The following is an 18,140-nucleotide window of genomic DNA, read 5'->3' on the forward strand; positions in this document are numbered from 1 at the left end:
TTGGCATGGCATGGCATGGCATGGCATGGCATGGCATGGCATGGCATGGCATCGCGTCACGTCACGTCACGTCTCTAGTCTCTCGTCTCTCGTGTAGTACAAAGTACAAAGTGTAGTATCTGTTCTTATCAGCTTTATATCTGATACGATCCCCATGTGGGATCCTTGATATTAAACTGATTTTTTGCAACATGGCGAAGTGCTAGGAGCTTGCTCCACCTTTGCCGCGGATCGGCCCGGTATTGCAGTACCTCTGGGATCGGTCCACTCCCTTCGGGGAGACCAAAAACAACCCTATCAACTAGTCAAAATCAAGTAGGAGACGATGATGTTAATTGGTTATGTACATTAATGAATCGTGTTAATTTGATTTGCAGTAATTACTTCACACTAGCCAGCATCGTATGAGGAAAAAACCTTGGAACGAGCAGCAGAAGTGAGTCGTCAGTCGAGTCCGGGTTTGATGGGTCGAAGCTGAACAACTGGAACGAGTTAGAAGGAAGGAAGGAAGGAAGGAAGGAAGGAAGGAAGGAAGGAAGGAAGGAAGGAAGGAAGGAAGGAAGGAAGGAAGGAAGGAAGGAAGGAGGAGAAAGAAGGAGAGTGAGGTGAGTAATATCATTTAATAACTTTAGATTAAAGATTATGTGCGAGCAGCAAATACGATGGATGGTCGGTCTGGAAGGAAAGAAGTTGATTTTATGAATGGGGGGTTGCCAGTTAGTGCAATATTAATTGATTTTGTTTGTTTTCTGAGATAGGTTATATAGGGTGAAGTTTTTGTCTATTTATATAAGTGTGGAAACTGGTTTAGGTAGCTTAGTGGTTGGTTATGAAAAGGCTAGTAGAGATGGGTTAAATAGTGTTAAGCTTGTGTTTGCGTTTAGTGGAGAACTGGATTTGGTATTTAAATGGCATCTAATATGACGTGGTCATTGTGCAAATAAACTCTAAATCAACGGGTTTACTGTGATCGAGAACCTAACTATAATAGTTACCCATTGTTGGCATGCTTCTCTTTTTTTACGAAATTACTTACTCACTCTCCCTTGTGAGTGTGGAGTGGTGTGTATATCACTCGGAATTCCTTAGTCGGCTTTGACAGCGAAATTATATTCACACACACATCAAGATCAGACGTTTATCTACTTAATTTACCATTGCTGCAATGTACCAATGCGTAATAAAGACGAAATTCGACTTGAGATGGAGGGAGGTGTTGCTTTGGCGTGGTCTTACACGGCAACTCAACGATCGTTTGCCACTTCCACGCTTGCCAGCCGGCCAGCCACTAGCCTCAAAGTGAATTCTAGTGTCTTGATTAGCTTTACAATCCATCATTTACCTCAATACACACTAACAATGTGTATTTATATACTTCAATCGAGCATTCGATGCACATATTCACCTGTAATATATACGTCAACGAAACCCAGAACCCACCCAAGTTCAAGCGCACCTGCACTCTCACCCCTCTCCATTTGAATGCTAGTTTCCTAATTAGATTTCAAATGATTCATTCACCTCTCTAAACGCCACCACCGTCCGTATATTTACATATTTTATTTAGGCAATGTATGCAGGCACACATTCATTCATTCATTCATTCATTCATTCATTCATTCATTCATTCATTCATTCATTCATTCATTCATTCATTCATTCATTCACGTAAAATAACGAATAAAATTGATATAGAATCTACTATAATTTGCAAAGCGACCAACCACCAAATGTCATTGTGAAAGCTAGTTTCGTAATTAGCTTTGCAATACTTCATTTACCTCCCTAAACACCAACAATGAGTGAGTATTTGTATACTCGGTAAAAGCGATGGATGGATTTCGTACACATTCACATATATTAAGCAATGAATTTGCAATAGTACCTACAGTACTCAGACTTCTCGAATTACTTACATCTTGTTATATCTTAACTTTGTTGTTCACTCAACAACAGAGTCGTTTTCCAGGGAATCACGTTATGTTAGATGATGCATCGCCTCGCCTCGCATGGCATCGAATCGCATGTCATTGCATCGCATCGCATTGAACTGCATGGTATTGAATCACAAGGCATTGAATGGCATGGCATGGCATGGCATGGCATGGCATGGCATGGCATGGCATGGCATGGCATGGCATGGCATCGCGTCACGTCACGTCACGTCTCTAGTCTCTCGTCTCTCGTGTAGTACAAAGTACAAAGTGTAGTATCTGTTCTTATCAGCTTTATATCTGATACGATCCCCATGTGGGATCCTTGATATTAAACTGATTTTTTGCAACATGGCGAAGTGCTAGGAGCTTGCTCCACCTTTGCCGCGGATCGGCCCGGTATTGCAGTACCTCTGGGATCGGTCCACTCCCTTCGGGGAGACCAAAAACAACCCTATCAACTAGTCAAAATCAAGTAGGAGACGATGATGTTAATTGGTTATGTACATTAATGAATCGTGTTAATTTGATTTGCAGTAATTACTTCACACTAGCCAGCATCGTATGAGGAAAAAACCTTGGAACGAGCAGCAGAAGTGAGTCGTCAGTCGAGTCCGGGTTTGATGGGTCGAAGCTGAACAACTGGAACGAGTTAGAAGGAAGGAAGGAAGGAAGGAAGGAAGGAAGGAAGGAAGGAAGGAAGGAAGGAAGGAAGGAAGGAAGGAAGGAAGGAAGGAAGGAAGGAAGGAAGGAGGAGAAAGAAGGAGAGTGAGGTGAGTAATATCATTTAATAACTTTAGATTAAAGATTATGTGCGAGCAGCAAATACGATGGATGGTCGGTCTGGAAGGAAAGAAGTTGATTTTATGAATGGGGGGTTGCCAGTTAGTGCAATATTAATTGATTTTGTTTGTTTTCTGAGATAGGTTATATAGGGTGAAGTTTTTGTCTATTTATATAAGTGTGGAAACTGGTTTAGGTAGCTTAGTGGTTGGTTATGAAAAGGCTAGTAGAGATGGGTTAAATAGTGTTAAGCTTGTGTTTGCGTTTAGTGGAGAACTGGATTTGGTATTTAAATGGCATCTAATATGACGTGGTCATTGTGCAAATAAACTCTAAATCAACGGGTTTACTGTGATCGAGAACCTAACTATAATAGTTACCCATTGTTGGCATGCTCTTCTCTTTTTTTACGAAATTACTTACTCACTCTCCCTTGTGAGTGTGGAGTGGTGTGTATATCACTCGGAATTCCTTAGTCGGCTTTGACAGCGAAATTATATTCACACACACATCAAGATCAGACGTTTATCTACTTAATTTACCATTGCTGCAATGTACCAATGCGTAATAAAGACGAAATTCGACTTGAGATGGAGGGAGGTGTTGCTTTGGCGTGGTCTTACACGGCAACTCAACGATCGTTTGCCACTTCCACGCTTGCCAGCCGGCCAGCCACTAGCCTCAAAGTGAATTCTAGTGTCTTGATTAGCTTTACAATCCATCATTTACCTCAATACACACTAACAATGTGTATTTATATACTTCAATCGAGCATTCGATGCACATATTCACCTGTAATATATACGTCAACGAAACCCAGAACCCACCCAAGTTCAAGCGCACCTGCACTCTCACCCCTCTCCATTTGAATGCTAGTTTCCTAATTAGATTTCAAATGATTCATTCACCTCTCTAAACGCCACCACCGTCCGTATATTTACATATTTTATTTAGGCAATGTATGCAGGCACACATTCATTCATTCATTCATTCATTCATTCATTCATTCATTCATTCATTCATTCATTCATTCATTCATTCATTCATTCATTCATTCACGTAAAATAACGAATAAAATTGATATAGAATCTACTATAATTTGCAAAGCGACCAACCACCAAATGTCATTGTGAAAGCTAGTTTCGTAATTAGCTTTGCAATACTTCATTTACCTCCCTAAACACCAACAATGAGTGAGTATTTGTATACTCGGTAAAAGCGATGGATGGATTTCGTACACATTCACATATATTAAGCAATGAATTTGCAATAGTACCTACAGTACTCAGACTTCTCGAATTACTTACATCTTGTTATATCTTAACTTTGTTGTTCACTCAACAACAGAGTCGTTTTCCAGGGAATCACGTTATGTTAGATGATGCATCGCCTCGCCTCGCATGGCATCGAATCGCATGTCATTGCATCGCATCGCATTGAACTGCATGGTATTGAATCACAAGGCATTGAATGGCATGGCATGGCATGGCATGGCATGGCATGGCATGGCATGGCATGGCATGGCATGGCATGGCATCGCGTCACGTCACGTCACGTCTCTAGTCTCTCGTCTCTCGTGTAGTACAAAGTACAAAGTGTAGTATCTGTTCTTATCAGCTTTATATCTGATACGATCCCCATGTGGGATCCTTGATATTAAACTGATTTTTTGCAACATGGCGAAGTGCTAGGAGCTTGCTCCACCTTTGCCGCGGATCGGCCCGGTATTGCAGTACCTCTGGGATCGGTCCACTCCCTTCGGGGAGACCAAAAACAACCCTATCAACTAGTCAAAATCAAGTAGGAGACGATGATGTTAATTGGTTATGTACATTAATGAATCGTGTTAATTTGATTTGCAGTAATTACTTCACACTAGCCAGCATCGTATGAGGAAAAAACCTTGGAACGAGCAGCAGAAGTGAGTCGTCAGTCGAGTCCGGGTTTGATGGGTCGAAGCTGAACAACTGGAACGAGTTAGAAGGAAGGAAGGAAGGAAGGAAGGAAGGAAGGAAGGAAGGAAGGAAGGAAGGAAGGAAGGAAGGAAGGAAGGAAGGAAGGAAGGAGGAGAAAGAAGGAGAGTGAGGTGAGTAATATCATTTAATAACTTTAGATTAAAGATTATGTGCGAGCAGCAAATACGATGGATGGTCGGTCTGGAAGGAAAGAAGTTGATTTTATGAATGGGGGGTTGCCAGTTAGTGCAATATTAATTGATTTTGTTTGTTTTCTGAGATAGGTTATATAGGGTGAAGTTTTTGTCTATTTATATAAGTGTGGAAACTGGTTTAGGTAGCTTAGTGGTTGGTTATGAAAAGGCTAGTAGAGATGGGTTAAATAGTGTTAAGCTTGTGTTTGCGTTTAGTGGAGAACTGGATTTGGTATTTAAATGGCATCTAATATGACGTGGTCATTGTGCAAATAAACTCTAAATCAACGGGTTTACTGTGATCGAGAACCTAACTATAATAGTTACCCATTGTTGGCATGCTCTTCTCTTTTTTTACGAAATTACTTACTCACTCTCCCTTGTGAGTGTGGAGTGGTGTGTATATCACTCGGAATTCCTTAGTCGGCTTTGACAGCGAAATTATATTCACACACACATCAAGATCAGACGTTTATCTACTTAATTTACCATTGCTGCAATGTACCAATGCGTAATAAAGACGAAATTCGACTTGAGATGGAGGGAGGTGTTGCTTTGGCGTGGTCTTACACGGCAACTCAACGATCGTTTGCCACTTCCACGCTTGCCAGCCGGCCAGCCACTAGCCTCAAAGTGAATTCTAGTGTCTTGATTAGCTTTACAATCCATCATTTACCTCAATACACACTAACAATGTGTATTTATATACTTCAATCGAGCATTCGATGCACATATTCACCTGTAATATATACGTCAACGAAACCCAGAACCCACCCAAGTTCAAGCGCACCTGCACTCTCACCCCTCTCCATTTGAATGCTAGTTTCCTAATTAGATTTCAAATGATTCATTCACCTCTCTAAACGCCACCACCGTCCGTATATTTACATATTTTATTTAGGCAATGTATGCAGGCACACATTCATTCATTCATTCATTCATTCATTCATTCATTCATTCATTCATTCATTCATTCATTCATTCATTCATTCATTCATTCACGTAAAATAACGAATAAAATTGATATAGAATCTACTATAATTTGCAAAGCGACCAACCACCAAATGTCATTGTGAAAGCTAGTTTCGTAATTAGCTTTGCAATACTTCATTTACCTCCCTAAACACCAACAATGAGTGAGTATTTGTATACTCGGTAAAAGCGATGGATGGATTTCGTACACATTCACATATATTAAGCAATGAATTTGCAATAGTACCTACAGTACTCAGACTTCTCGAATTACTTACATCTTGTTATATCTTAACTTTGTTGTTCACTCAACAACAGAGTCGTTTTCCAGGGAATCACGTTATGTTAGATGATGCATCGCCTCGCCTCGCATGGCATCGAATCGCATGTCATTGCATCGCATCGCATTGAACTGCATGGTATTGAATCACAAGGCATTGAATGGCATGGCATGGCATGGCATGGCATGGCATGGCATGGCATGGCATGGCATGGCATGGCATGGCATCGCGTCACGTCACGTCACGTCTCTAGTCTCTCGTCTCTCGTGTAGTACAAAGTACAAAGTGTAGTATCTGTTCTTATCAGCTTTATATCTGATACGATCCCCATGTGGGATCCTTGATATTAAACTGATTTTTTGCAACATGGCGAAGTGCTAGGAGCTTGCTCCACCTTTGCCGCGGATCGGCCCGGTATTGCAGTACCTCTGGGATCGGTCCACTCCCTTCGGGGAGACCAAAAACAACCCTATCAACTAGTCAAAATCAAGTAGGAGACGATGATGTTAATTGGTTATGTACATTAATGAATCGTGTTAATTTGATTTGCAGTAATTACTTCACACTAGCCAGCATCGTATGAGGAAAAAACCTTGGAACGAGCAGCAGAAGTGAGTCGTCAGTCGAGTCCGGGTTTGATGGGTCGAAGCTGAACAACTGGAACGAGTTAGAAGGAAGGAAGGAAGGAAGGAAGGAAGGAAGGAAGGAAGGAAGGAAGGAAGGAAGGAAGGAAGGAAGGAAGGAAGGAAGGAAGGAAGGAGGAGAAAGAAGGAGAGTGAGGTGAGTAATATCATTTAATAACTTTAGATTAAAGATTATGTGCGAGCAGCAAATACGATGGATGGTCGGTCTGGAAGGAAAGAAGTTGATTTTATGAATGGGGGGTTGCCAGTTAGTGCAATATTAATTGATTTTGTTTGTTTTCTGAGATAGGTTATATAGGGTGAAGTTTTTGTCTATTTATATAAGTGTGGAAACTGGTTTAGGTAGCTTAGTGGTTGGTTATGAAAAGGCTAGTAGAGATGGGTTAAATAGTGTTAAGCTTGTGTTTGCGTTTAGTGGAGAACTGGATTTGGTATTTAAATGGCATCTAATATGACGTGGTCATTGTGCAAATAAACTCTAAATCAACGGGTTTACTGTGATCGAGAACCTAACTATAATAGTTACCCATTGTTGGCATGCTCTTCTCTTTTTTTACGAAATTAACTCACTCTCCCTTGTGAGTGTGGAGTGGTGTGTATATCACTCGGAATTCCTTAGTCGGCTTTGACAGCGAAATTATATTCACACACACATCAAGATCAGACGTTTATCTACTTAATTTACCATTGCTGCAATGTACCAATGCGTAATAAAGACGAAATTCGACTTGAGATGGAGGGAGGTGTTGCTTTGGCGTGGTCTTACACGGCAACTCAACGATCGTTTGCCACTTCCACGCTTGCCAGCCGGCCAGCCACTAGCCTCAAAGTGAATTCTAGTGTCTTGATTAGCTTTACAATCCATCATTTACCTCAATACACACTAACAATGTGTATTTATATACTTCAATCGAGCATTCGATGCACATATTCACCTGTAATATATACGTCAACGAAACCCAGAACCCACCCAAGTTCAAGCGCACCTGCACTCTCACCCCTCTCCATTTGAATGCTAGTTTCCTAATTAGATTTCAAATGATTCATTCACCTCTCTAAACGCCACCACCGTCCGTATATTTACATATTTTATTTAGGCAATGTATGCAGGCACACATTCATTCATTCATTCATTCATTCATTCATTCATTCATTCATTCATTCATTCATTCATTCATTCATTCATTCATTCATTCACGTAAAATAACGAATAAAATTGATATAGAATCTACTATAATTTGCAAAGCGACCAACCACCAAATGTCATTGTGAAAGCTAGTTTCGTAATTAGCTTTGCAATACTTCATTTACCTCCCTAAACACCAACAATGAGTGAGTATTTGTATACTCGGTAAAAGCGATGGATGGATTTCGTACACATTCACATATATTAAGCAATGAATTTGCAATAGTACCTACAGTACTCAGACTTCTCGAATTACTTACATCTTGTTATATCTTAACTTTGTTGTTCACTCAACAACAGAGTCGTTTTCCAGGGAATCACGTTATGTTAGATGATGCATCGCCTCGCCTCGCATGGCATCGAATCGCATGTCATTGCATCGCATCGCATTGAACTGCATGGTATTGAATCACAAGGCATTGAATGGCATGGCATGGCATGGCATGGCATGGCATGGCATGGCATGGCATGGCATGGCATGGCATCGCGTCACGTCACGTCACGTCTCTAGTCTCTCGTCTCTCGTGTAGTACAAAGTACAAAGTGTAGTATCTGTTCTTATCAGCTTTATATCTGATACGATCCCCATGTGGGATCCTTGATATTAAACTGATTTTTTGCAACATGGCGAAGTGCTAGGAGCTTGCTCCACCTTTGCCGCGGATCGGCCCGGTATTGCAGTACCTCTGGGATCGGTCCACTCCCTTCGGGGAGACCAAAAACAACCCTATCAACTAGTCAAAATCAAGTAGGAGACGATGATGTTAATTGGTTATGTACATTAATGAATCGTGTTAATTTGATTTGCAGTAATTACTTCACACTAGCCAGCATCGTATGAGGAAAAAACCTTGGAACGAGCAGCAGAAGTGAGTCGTCAGTCGAGTCCGGGTTTGATGGGTCGAAGCTGAACAACTGGAACGAGTTAGAAGGAAGGAAGGAAGGAAGGAAGGAAGGAAGGAAGGAAGGAAGGAAGGAAGGAAGGAAGGAAGGAAGGAAGGAAGGAAGGAAGGAGGAGAAAGAAGGAGAGTGAGGTGAGTAATATCATTTAATAACTTTAGATTAAAGATTATGTGCGAGCAGCAAATACGATGGATGGTCGGTCTGGAAGGAAAGAAGTTGATTTTATGAATGGGGGGTTGCCAGTTAGTGCAATATTAATTGATTTTGTTTGTTTTCTGAGATAGGTTATATAGGGTGAAGTTTTTGTCTATTTATATAAGTGTGGAAACTGGTTTAGGTAGCTTAGTGGTTGGTTATGAAAAGGCTAGTAGAGATGGGTTAAATAGTGTTAAGCTTGTGTTTGCGTTTAGTGGAGAACTGGATTTGGTATTTAAATGGCATCTAATATGACGTGGTCATTGTGCAAATAAACTCTAAATCAACGGGTTTACTGTGATCGAGAACCTAACTATAATAGTTACCCATTGTTGGCATGCTCTTCTCTTTTTTTACGAAATTACTTACTCACTCTCCCTTGTGAGTGTGGAGTGGTGTGTATATCACTCGGAATTCCTTAGTCGGCTTTGACAGCGAAATTATATTCACACACACATCAAGATCAGACGTTTATCTACTTAATTTACCATTGCTGCAATGTACCAATGCGTAATAAAGACGAAATTCGACTTGAGATGGAGGGAGGTGTTGCTTTGGCGTGGTCTTACACGGCAACTCAACGATCGTTTGCCACTTCCACGCTTGCCAGCCGGCCAGCCACTAGCCTCAAAGTGAATTCTAGTGTCTTGATTAGCTTTACAATCCATCATTTACCTCAATACACACTAACAATGTGTATTTATATACTTCAATCGAGCATTCGATGCACATATTCACCTGTAATATATACGTCAACGAAACCCAGAACCCACCCAAGTTCAAGCGCACCTGCACTCTCACCCCTCTCCATTTGAATGCTAGTTTCCTAATTAGATTTCAAATGATTCATTCACCTCTCTAAACGCCACCACCGTCCGTATATTTACATATTTTATTTAGGCAATGTATGCAGGCACACATTCATTCATTCATTCATTCATTCATTCATTCATTCATTCATTCATTCATTCATTCATTCATTCATTCATTCATTCATTCACGTAAAATAACGAATAAAATTGATATAGAATCTACTATAATTTGCAAAGCGACCAACCACCAAATGTCATTGTGAAAGCTAGTTTCGTAATTAGCTTTGCAATACTTCATTTACCTCCCTAAACACCAACAATGAGTGAGTATTTGTATACTCGGTAAAAGCGATGGATGGATTTCGTACACATTCACATATATTAAGCAATGAATTTGCAATAGTACCTACAGTACTCAGACTTCTCGAATTACTTACATCTTGTTATATCTTAACTTTGTTGTTCACTCAACAACAGAGTCGTTTTCCAGGGAATCACGTTATGTTAGATGATGCATCGCCTCGCCTCGCATGGCATCGAATCGCATGTCATTGCATCGCATCGCATTGAACTGCATGGTATTGAATCACAAGGCATTGAATGGCATGGCATGGCATGGCATGGCATGGCATGGCATGGCATGGCATGGCATGGCATGGCATCGCGTCACGTCACGTCACGTCTCTAGTCTCTCGTCTCTCGTGTAGTACAAAGTACAAAGTGTAGTATCTGTTCTTATCAGCTTTATATCTGATACGATCCCCATGTGGGATCCTTGATATTAAACTGATTTTTTGCAACATGGCGAAGTGCTAGGAGCTTGCTCCACCTTTGCCGCGGATCGGCCCGGTATTGCAGTACCTCTGGGATCGGTCCACTCCCTTCGGGGAGACCAAAAACAACCCTATCAACTAGTCAAAATCAAGTAGGAGACGATGATGTTAATTGGTTATGTACATTAATGAATCGTGTTAATTTGATTTGCAGTAATTACTTCACACTAGCCAGCATCGTATGAGGAAAAAACCTTGGAACGAGCAGCAGAAGTGAGTCGTCAGTCGAGTCCGGGTTTGATGGGTCGAAGCTGAACAACTGGAACGAGTTAGAAGGAAGGAAGGAAGGAAGGAAGGAAGGAAGGAAGGAAGGAAGGAAGGAAGGAAGGAAGGAAGGAAGGAAGGAAGGAAGGAAGGAAGGAGGAGAAAGAAGGAGAGTGAGGTGAGTAATATCATTTAATAACTTTAGATTAAAGATTATGTGCGAGCAGCAAATACGATGGATGGTCGGTCTGGAAGGAAAGAAGTTGATTTTATGAATGGGGGGTTGCCAGTTAGTGCAATATTAATTGATTTTGTTTGTTTTCTGAGATAGGTTATATAGGGTGAAGTTTTTGTCTATTTATATAAGTGTGGAAACTGGTTTAGGTAGCTTAGTGGTTGGTTATGAAAAGGCTAGTAGAGATGGGTTAAATAGTGTTAAGCTTGTGTTTGCGTTTAGTGGAGAACTGGATTTGGTATTTAAATGGCATCTAATATGACGTGGTCATTGTGCAAATAAACTCTAAATCAACGGGTTTACTGTGATCGAGAACCTAACTATAATAGTTACCCATTGTTGGCATGCTCTTCTCTTTTTTTACGAAATTACTTACTCACTCTCCCTTGTGAGTGTGGAGTGGTGTGTATATCACTCGGAATTCCTTAGTCGGCTTTGACAGCGAAATTATATTCACACACACATCAAGATCAGACGTTTATCTACTTAATTTACCATTGCTGCAATGTACCAATGCGTAATAAAGACGAAATTCGACTTGAGATGGAGGGAGGTGTTGCTTTGGCGTGGTCTTACACGGCAACTCAACGATCGTTTGCCACTTCCACGCTTGCCAGCCGGCCAGCCACTAGCCTCAAAGTGAATTCTAGTGTCTTGATTAGCTTTACAATCCATCATTTACCTCAATACACACTAACAATGTGTATTTATATACTTCAATCGAGCATTCGATGCACATATTCACCTGTAATATATACGTCAACGAAACCCAGAACCCACCCAAGTTCAAGCGCACCTGCACTCTCACCCCTCTCCATTTGAATGCTAGTTTCCTAATTAGATTTCAAATGATTCATTCACCTCTCTAAACGCCACCACCGTCCGTATATTTACATATTTTATTTAGGCAATGTATGCAGGCACACATTCATTCATTCATTCATTCATTCATTCATTCATTCATTCATTCATTCATTCATTCATTCATTCATTCATTCATTCATTCACGTAAAATAACGAATAAAATTGATATAGAATCTACTATAATTTGCAAAGCGACCAACCACCAAATGTCATTGTGAAAGCTAGTTTCGTAATTAGCTTTGCAATACTTCATTTACCTCCCTAAACACCAACAATGAGTGAGTATTTGTATACTCGGTAAAAGCGATGGATGGATTTCGTACACATTCACATATATTAAGCAATGAATTTGCAATAGTACCTACAGTACTCAGACTTCTCGAATTACTTACATCTTGTTATATCTTAACTTTGTTGTTCACTCAACAACAGAGTCGTTTTCCAGGGAATCACGTTATGTTAGATGATGCATCGCCTCGCCTCGCATGGCATCGAATCGCATGTCATTGCATCGCATCGCATTGAACTGCATGGTATTGAATCACAAGGCATTGAATGGCATGGCATGGCATGGCATGGCATGGCATGGCATGGCATGGCATGGCATGGCATGGCATCGCGTCACGTCACGTCACGTCTCTAGTCTCTCGTCTCTCGTGTAGTACAAAGTACAAAGTGTAGTATCTGTTCTTATCAGCTTTATATCTGATACGATCCCCATGTGGGATCCTTGATATTAAACTGATTTTTTGCAACATGGCGAAGTGCTAGGAGCTTGCTCCACCTTTGCCGCGGATCGGCCCGGTATTGCAGTACCTCTGGGATCGGTCCACTCCCTTCGGGGAGACCAAAAACAACCCTATCAACTAGTCAAAATCAAGTAGGAGACGATGATGTTAATTGGTTATGTACATTAATGAATCGTGTTAATTTGATTTGCAGTAATTACTTCACACTAGCCAGCATCGTATGAGGAAAAAACCTTGGAACGAGCAGCAGAAGTGAGTCGTCAGTCGAGTCCGGGTTTGATGGGTCGAAGCTGAACAACTGGAACGAGTTAGAAGGAAGGAAGGAAGGAAGGAAGGAAGGAAGGAAGGAAGGAAGGAAGGAAGGAAGGAAGGAAGGAAGGAAGGAAGGAAGGAAGGAGGAGAAAGAAGGAGAGTGAGGTGAGTAATATCATTTAATAACTTTAGATTAAAGATTATGTGCGAGCAGCAAATACGATGGATGGTCGGTCTGGAAGGAAAGAAGTTGATTTTATGAATGGGGGGTTGCCAGTTAGTGCAATATTAATTGATTTTGTTTGTTTTCTGAGATAGGTTATATAGGGTGAAGTTTTTGTCTATTTATATAAGTGTGGAAACTGGTTTAGGTAGCTTAGTGGTTGGTTATGAAAAGGCTAGTAGAGATGGGTTAAATAGTGTTAAGCTTGTGTTTGCGTTTAGTGGAGAACTGGATTTGGTATTTAAATGGCATCTAATATGACGTGGTCATTGTGCAAATAAACTCTAAATCAACGGGTTTACTGTGATCGAGAACCTAACTATAATAGTTACCCATTGTTGGCATGCTCTTCTCTTTTTTTACGAAATTACTTACTCACTCTCCCTTGTGAGTGTGGAGTGGTGTGTATATCACTCGGAATTCCTTAGTCGGCTTTGACAGCGAAATTATATTCACACACACATCAAGATCAGACGTTTATCTACTTAATTTACCATTGCTGCAATGTACCAATGCGTAATAAAGACGAAATTCGACTTGAGATGGAGGGAGGTGTTGCTTTGGCGTGGTCTTACACGGCAACTCAACGATCGTTTGCCACTTCCACGCTTGCCAGCCGGCCAGCCACTAGCCTCAAAGTGAATTCTAGTGTCTTGATTAGCTTTACAATCCATCATTTACCTCAATACACACTAACAATGTGTATTTATATACTTCAATCGAGCATTCGATGCACATATTCACCTGTAATATATACGTCAACGAAACCCAGAACCCACCCAAGTTCAAGCGCACCTGCACTCTCACCCCTCTCCATTTGAATGCTAGTTTCCTAATTAGATTTCAAATGATTCATTCACCTCTCTAAACGCCACCACCGTCCGTATATTTACATATTTTATTTAGGCAATGTATGCAGGCACACATTCATTCATTCATTCATTCATTCATTCATTCATTCATTCATTCATTCATTCATTCATTCATTCATTCATTCATTCATTCACGTAAAATAACGAATAAAATTGATATAGAATCTACTATAATTTGCAAAGCGACCAACCACCAAATGTCATTGTGAAAGCTAGTTTCGTAATTAGCTTTGCAATACTTCATTTACCTCCCTAAACACCAACAATGAGTGAGTATTTGTATACTCGGTAAAAGCGATGGATGGATTTCGTACACATTCACATATATTAAGCAATGAATTTGCAATAGTACCTACAGTACTCAGACTTCTCGAATTACTTACATCTTGTTATATCTTAACTTTGTTGTTCACTCAACAACAGAGTCGTTTTCCAGGGAATCACGTTATGTTAGATGATGCATCGCCTCGCCTCGCATGGCATCGAATCGCATGTCATTGCATCGCATCGCATTGAACTGCATGGTATTGAATCACAAGGCATTGAATGGCATGGCATGGCATGGCATGGCATGGCATGGCATGGCATGGCATGGCATGGCATGGCATCGCGTCACGTCACGTCACGTCTCTAGTCTCTCGTCTCTCGTGTAGTACAAAGTACAAAGTGTAGTATCTGTTCTTATCAGCTTTATATCTGATACGATCCCCATGTGGGATCCTTGATATTAAACTGATTTTTTGCAACATGGCGAAGTGCTAGGAGCTTGCTCCACCTTTGCCGCGGATCGGCCCGGTATTGCAGTACCTCTGGGATCGGTCCACTCCCTTCGGGGAGACCAAAAACAACCCTATCAACTAGTCAAAATCAAGTAGGAGACGATGATGTTAATTGGTTATGTACATTAATGAATCGTGTTAATTTGATTTGCAGTAATTACTTCACACTAGCCAGCATCGTATGAGGAAAAAACCTTGGAACGAGCAGCAGAAGTGAGTCGTCAGTCGAGTCCGGGTTTGATGGGTCGAAGCTGAACAACTGGAACGAGTTAGAAGGAAGGAAGGAAGGAAGGAAGGAAGGAAGGAAGGAAGGAAGGAAGGAAGGAAGGAAGGAAGGAAGGAAGGAAGGAAGGAAGGAGGAGAGAAAGAAGGAGAGTGAGGTGAGTAATATCATTTAATAACTTTAGATTAAAGATTATGTGCGAGCAGCAAATACGATGGATGGTCGGTCTGGAAGGAAAGAAGTTGATTTTATGAATGGGGGGTTGCCAGTTAGTGCAATATTAATTGATTTTGTTTGTTTTCTGAGATAGGTTATATAGGGTGAAGTTTTTGTCTATTTATATAAGTGTGGAAACTGGTTTAGGTAGCTTAGTGGTTGGTTATGAAAAGGCTAGTAGAGATGGGTTAAATAGTGTTAAGCTTGTGTTTGCGTTTAGTGGAGAACTGGATTTGGTATTTAAATGGCATCTAATATGACGTGGTCATTGTGCAAATAAACTCTAAATCAACGGGTTTACTGTGATCGAGAACCTAACTATAATAGTTACCCATTGTTGGCATGCTCTTCTCTTTTTTTACGAAATTACTTACTCACTCTCCCTTGTGAGTGTGGAGTGGTGTGTATATCACTCGGAATTCCTTAGTCGGCTTTGACAGCGAAATTATATTCACACACACATCAAGATCAGACGTTTATCTACTTAATTTACCATTGCTGCAATGTACCAATGCGTAATAAAGACGAAATTCGACTTGAGATGGAGGGAGGTGTTGCTTTGGCGTGGTCTTACACGGCAACTCAACGATCGTTTGCCACTTCCACGCTTGCCAGCCGGCCAGCCACTAGCCTCAAAGTGAATTCTAGTGTCTTGATTAGCTTTACAATCCATCATTTACCTCAATACACACTAACAATGTGTATTTATATACTTCAATCGAGCATTCGATGCACATATTCACCTGTAATATATACGTCAACGAAACCCAGAACCCACCCAAGTTCAAGCGCACCTGCACTCTCACCCCTCTCCATTTGAATGCTAGTTTCCTAATTAGATTTCAAATGATTCATTCACCTCTCTAAACGCCACCACCGTCCGTATATTTACATATTTTATTTAGGCAATGTATGCAGGCACACATTCATTCATTCATTCATTCATTCATTCATTCATTCATTCATTCATTCATTCATTCATTCATTCATTCATTCATTCATTCACGTAAAATAACGAATAAAATTGATATAGAATCTACTATAATTTGCAAAGCGACCAACCACCAAATGTCATTGTGAAAGCTAGTTTCGTAATTAGCTTTGCAATACTTCATTTACCTCCCTAAACACCAACAATGAGTGAGTATTTGTATACTCGGTAAAAGCGATGGATGGATTTCGTACACATTCACATATATTAAGCAATGAATTTGCAATAGTACCTACAGTACTCAGACTTCTCGAATTACTTACATCTTGTTATATCTTAACTTTGTTGTTCACTCAACAACAGAGTCGTTTTCCAGGGAATCACGTTATGTTAGATGATGCATCGCCTCGCCTCGCATGGCATCGAATCGCATGTCATTGCATCGCATCGCATTGAACTGCATGGTATTGAATCACAAGGCATTGAATGGCATGGCATGGCATGGCATGGCATGGCATGGCATGGCATGGCATGGCATGGCATGGCATGGCATCGCGTCACGTCACGTCACGTCTCTAGTCTCTCGTCTCTCGTGTAGTACAAAGTACAAAGTGTAGTATCTGTTCTTATCAGCTTTATATCTGATACGATCCCCATGTGGGATCCTTGATATTAAACTGATTTTTTGCAACATGGCGAAGTGCTAGGAGCTTGCTCCACCTTTGCCGCGGATCGGCCCGGTATTGCAGTACCTCTGGGATCGGTCCACTCCCTTCGGGGAGACCAAAAACAACCCTATCAACTAGTCAAAATCAAGTAGGAGACGATGATGTTAATTGGTTATGTACATTAATGAATCGTGTTAATTTGATTTGCAGTAATTACTTCACACTAGCCAGCATCGTATGAGGAAAAAACCTTGGAACGAGCAGCAGAAGTGAGTCGTCAGTCGAGTCCGGGTTTGATGGGTCGAAGCTGAACAACTGGAACGAGTTAGAAGGAAGGAAGGAAGGAAGGAAGGAAGGAAGGAAGAAGGAAGGAAGGAAGGAAGGAAGGAAGGAAGGAAGGAAGGAAGGAAGGAAGGAAGGAAGGAAGGAGGAGAAAGAAGGAGAGTGAGGTGAGTAATATCATTTAATAACTTTAGATTAAAGATTATGTGCGAGCAGCAAATACGATGGATGGTCGGTCTGGAAGGAAAGAAGTTGATTTTATGAATGGGGGGTTGCCAGTTAGTGCAATATTAATTGATTTTGTTTGTTTTCTGAGATAGGTTATATAGGGTGAAGTTTTTGTCTATTTATATAAGTGTGGAAACTGGTTTAGGTAGCTTAGTGGTTGGTTATGAAAAGGCTAGTAGAGATGGGTTAAATAGTGTTAAGCTTGTGTTTGCGTTTAGTGGAGAACTGGATTTGGTATTTAAATGGCATCTAATATGACGTGGTCATTGTGCAAATAAACTCTAAATCAACGGGTTTACTGTGATCGAGAACCTAACTATAATAGTTACCCATTGTTGGCATGCTCTTCTCTTTTTTTACGAAATTACTTACTCACTCTCCCTTGTGAGTGTGGAGTGGTGTGTATATCACTCGGAATTCCTTAGTCGGCTTTGACAGCGAAATTATATTCACACACACATCAAGATCAGACGTTTATCTACTTAATTTACCATTGCTGCAATGTACCAATGCGTAATAAAGACGAAATTCGACTTGAGATGGAGGGAGGTGTTGCTTTGGCGTGGTCTTACACGGCAACTCAACGATCGTTTGCCACTTCCACGCTTGCCAGCCGGCCAGCCACTAGCCTCAAAGTGAATTCTAGTGTCTTGATTAGCTTTACAATCCATCATTTACCTCAATACACACTAACAATGTGTATTTATATACTTCAATCGAGC

General features: G+C 40.8%; 9 non-coding genes across 9 annotated transcripts; all 9 read left to right on the plus strand.

The window, feature by feature from the left end:
* The first annotated feature begins 81 nt into the window (after positions 1–81).
* LOC138362589 (U2 spliceosomal RNA) lies at positions 82–273 on the plus strand. The gene has a single exon (XR_011227798.1). It is a non-coding gene; the product is annotated as a U2 spliceosomal RNA (small nuclear RNA).
* Positions 274–2,175: 1,902 nt separating this feature from the next.
* On the plus strand, positions 2,176–2,367 carry LOC138362594 (U2 spliceosomal RNA). The gene has a single exon (XR_011227803.1). It is a non-coding gene; the product is annotated as a U2 spliceosomal RNA (small nuclear RNA).
* A 1,916-nt stretch (positions 2,368–4,283) lies between these two features.
* On the plus strand, positions 4,284–4,475 carry LOC138362595 (U2 spliceosomal RNA). The gene has a single exon (XR_011227804.1). It is a non-coding gene; the product is annotated as a U2 spliceosomal RNA (small nuclear RNA).
* A 1,900-nt stretch (positions 4,476–6,375) lies between these two features.
* On the plus strand, positions 6,376–6,567 carry LOC138362596 (U2 spliceosomal RNA). Its single transcript, XR_011227805.1, has one exon. It is a non-coding gene; the product is annotated as a U2 spliceosomal RNA (small nuclear RNA).
* Positions 6,568–8,463: 1,896 nt separating this feature from the next.
* Positions 8,464–8,655, plus strand: LOC138362597 (U2 spliceosomal RNA). The gene has a single exon (XR_011227806.1). It is a non-coding gene; the product is annotated as a U2 spliceosomal RNA (small nuclear RNA).
* Positions 8,656–10,550: 1,895 nt separating this feature from the next.
* LOC138362590 (U2 spliceosomal RNA) lies at positions 10,551–10,742 on the plus strand. Its single transcript, XR_011227799.1, has one exon. It is a non-coding gene; the product is annotated as a U2 spliceosomal RNA (small nuclear RNA).
* A 1,899-nt stretch (positions 10,743–12,641) lies between these two features.
* LOC138362591 (U2 spliceosomal RNA) lies at positions 12,642–12,833 on the plus strand. The gene has a single exon (XR_011227800.1). It is a non-coding gene; the product is annotated as a U2 spliceosomal RNA (small nuclear RNA).
* Positions 12,834–14,728: 1,895 nt separating this feature from the next.
* Positions 14,729–14,920, plus strand: LOC138362592 (U2 spliceosomal RNA). The gene has a single exon (XR_011227801.1). It is a non-coding gene; the product is annotated as a U2 spliceosomal RNA (small nuclear RNA).
* A 1,902-nt stretch (positions 14,921–16,822) lies between these two features.
* Positions 16,823–17,014, plus strand: LOC138362593 (U2 spliceosomal RNA). The gene has a single exon (XR_011227802.1). It is a non-coding gene; the product is annotated as a U2 spliceosomal RNA (small nuclear RNA).
* Positions 17,015–18,140: the final 1,126 nt, after the last annotated feature.

Source organism: Procambarus clarkii, unplaced genomic scaffold (assembly GCF_040958095.1).
Source record: "Procambarus clarkii isolate CNS0578487 unplaced genomic scaffold, FALCON_Pclarkii_2.0 HiC_scaffold_2060, whole genome shotgun sequence".
NCBI classification, from domain to species: Eukaryota; Metazoa; Arthropoda; class Malacostraca; order Decapoda; family Cambaridae; genus Procambarus; species Procambarus clarkii.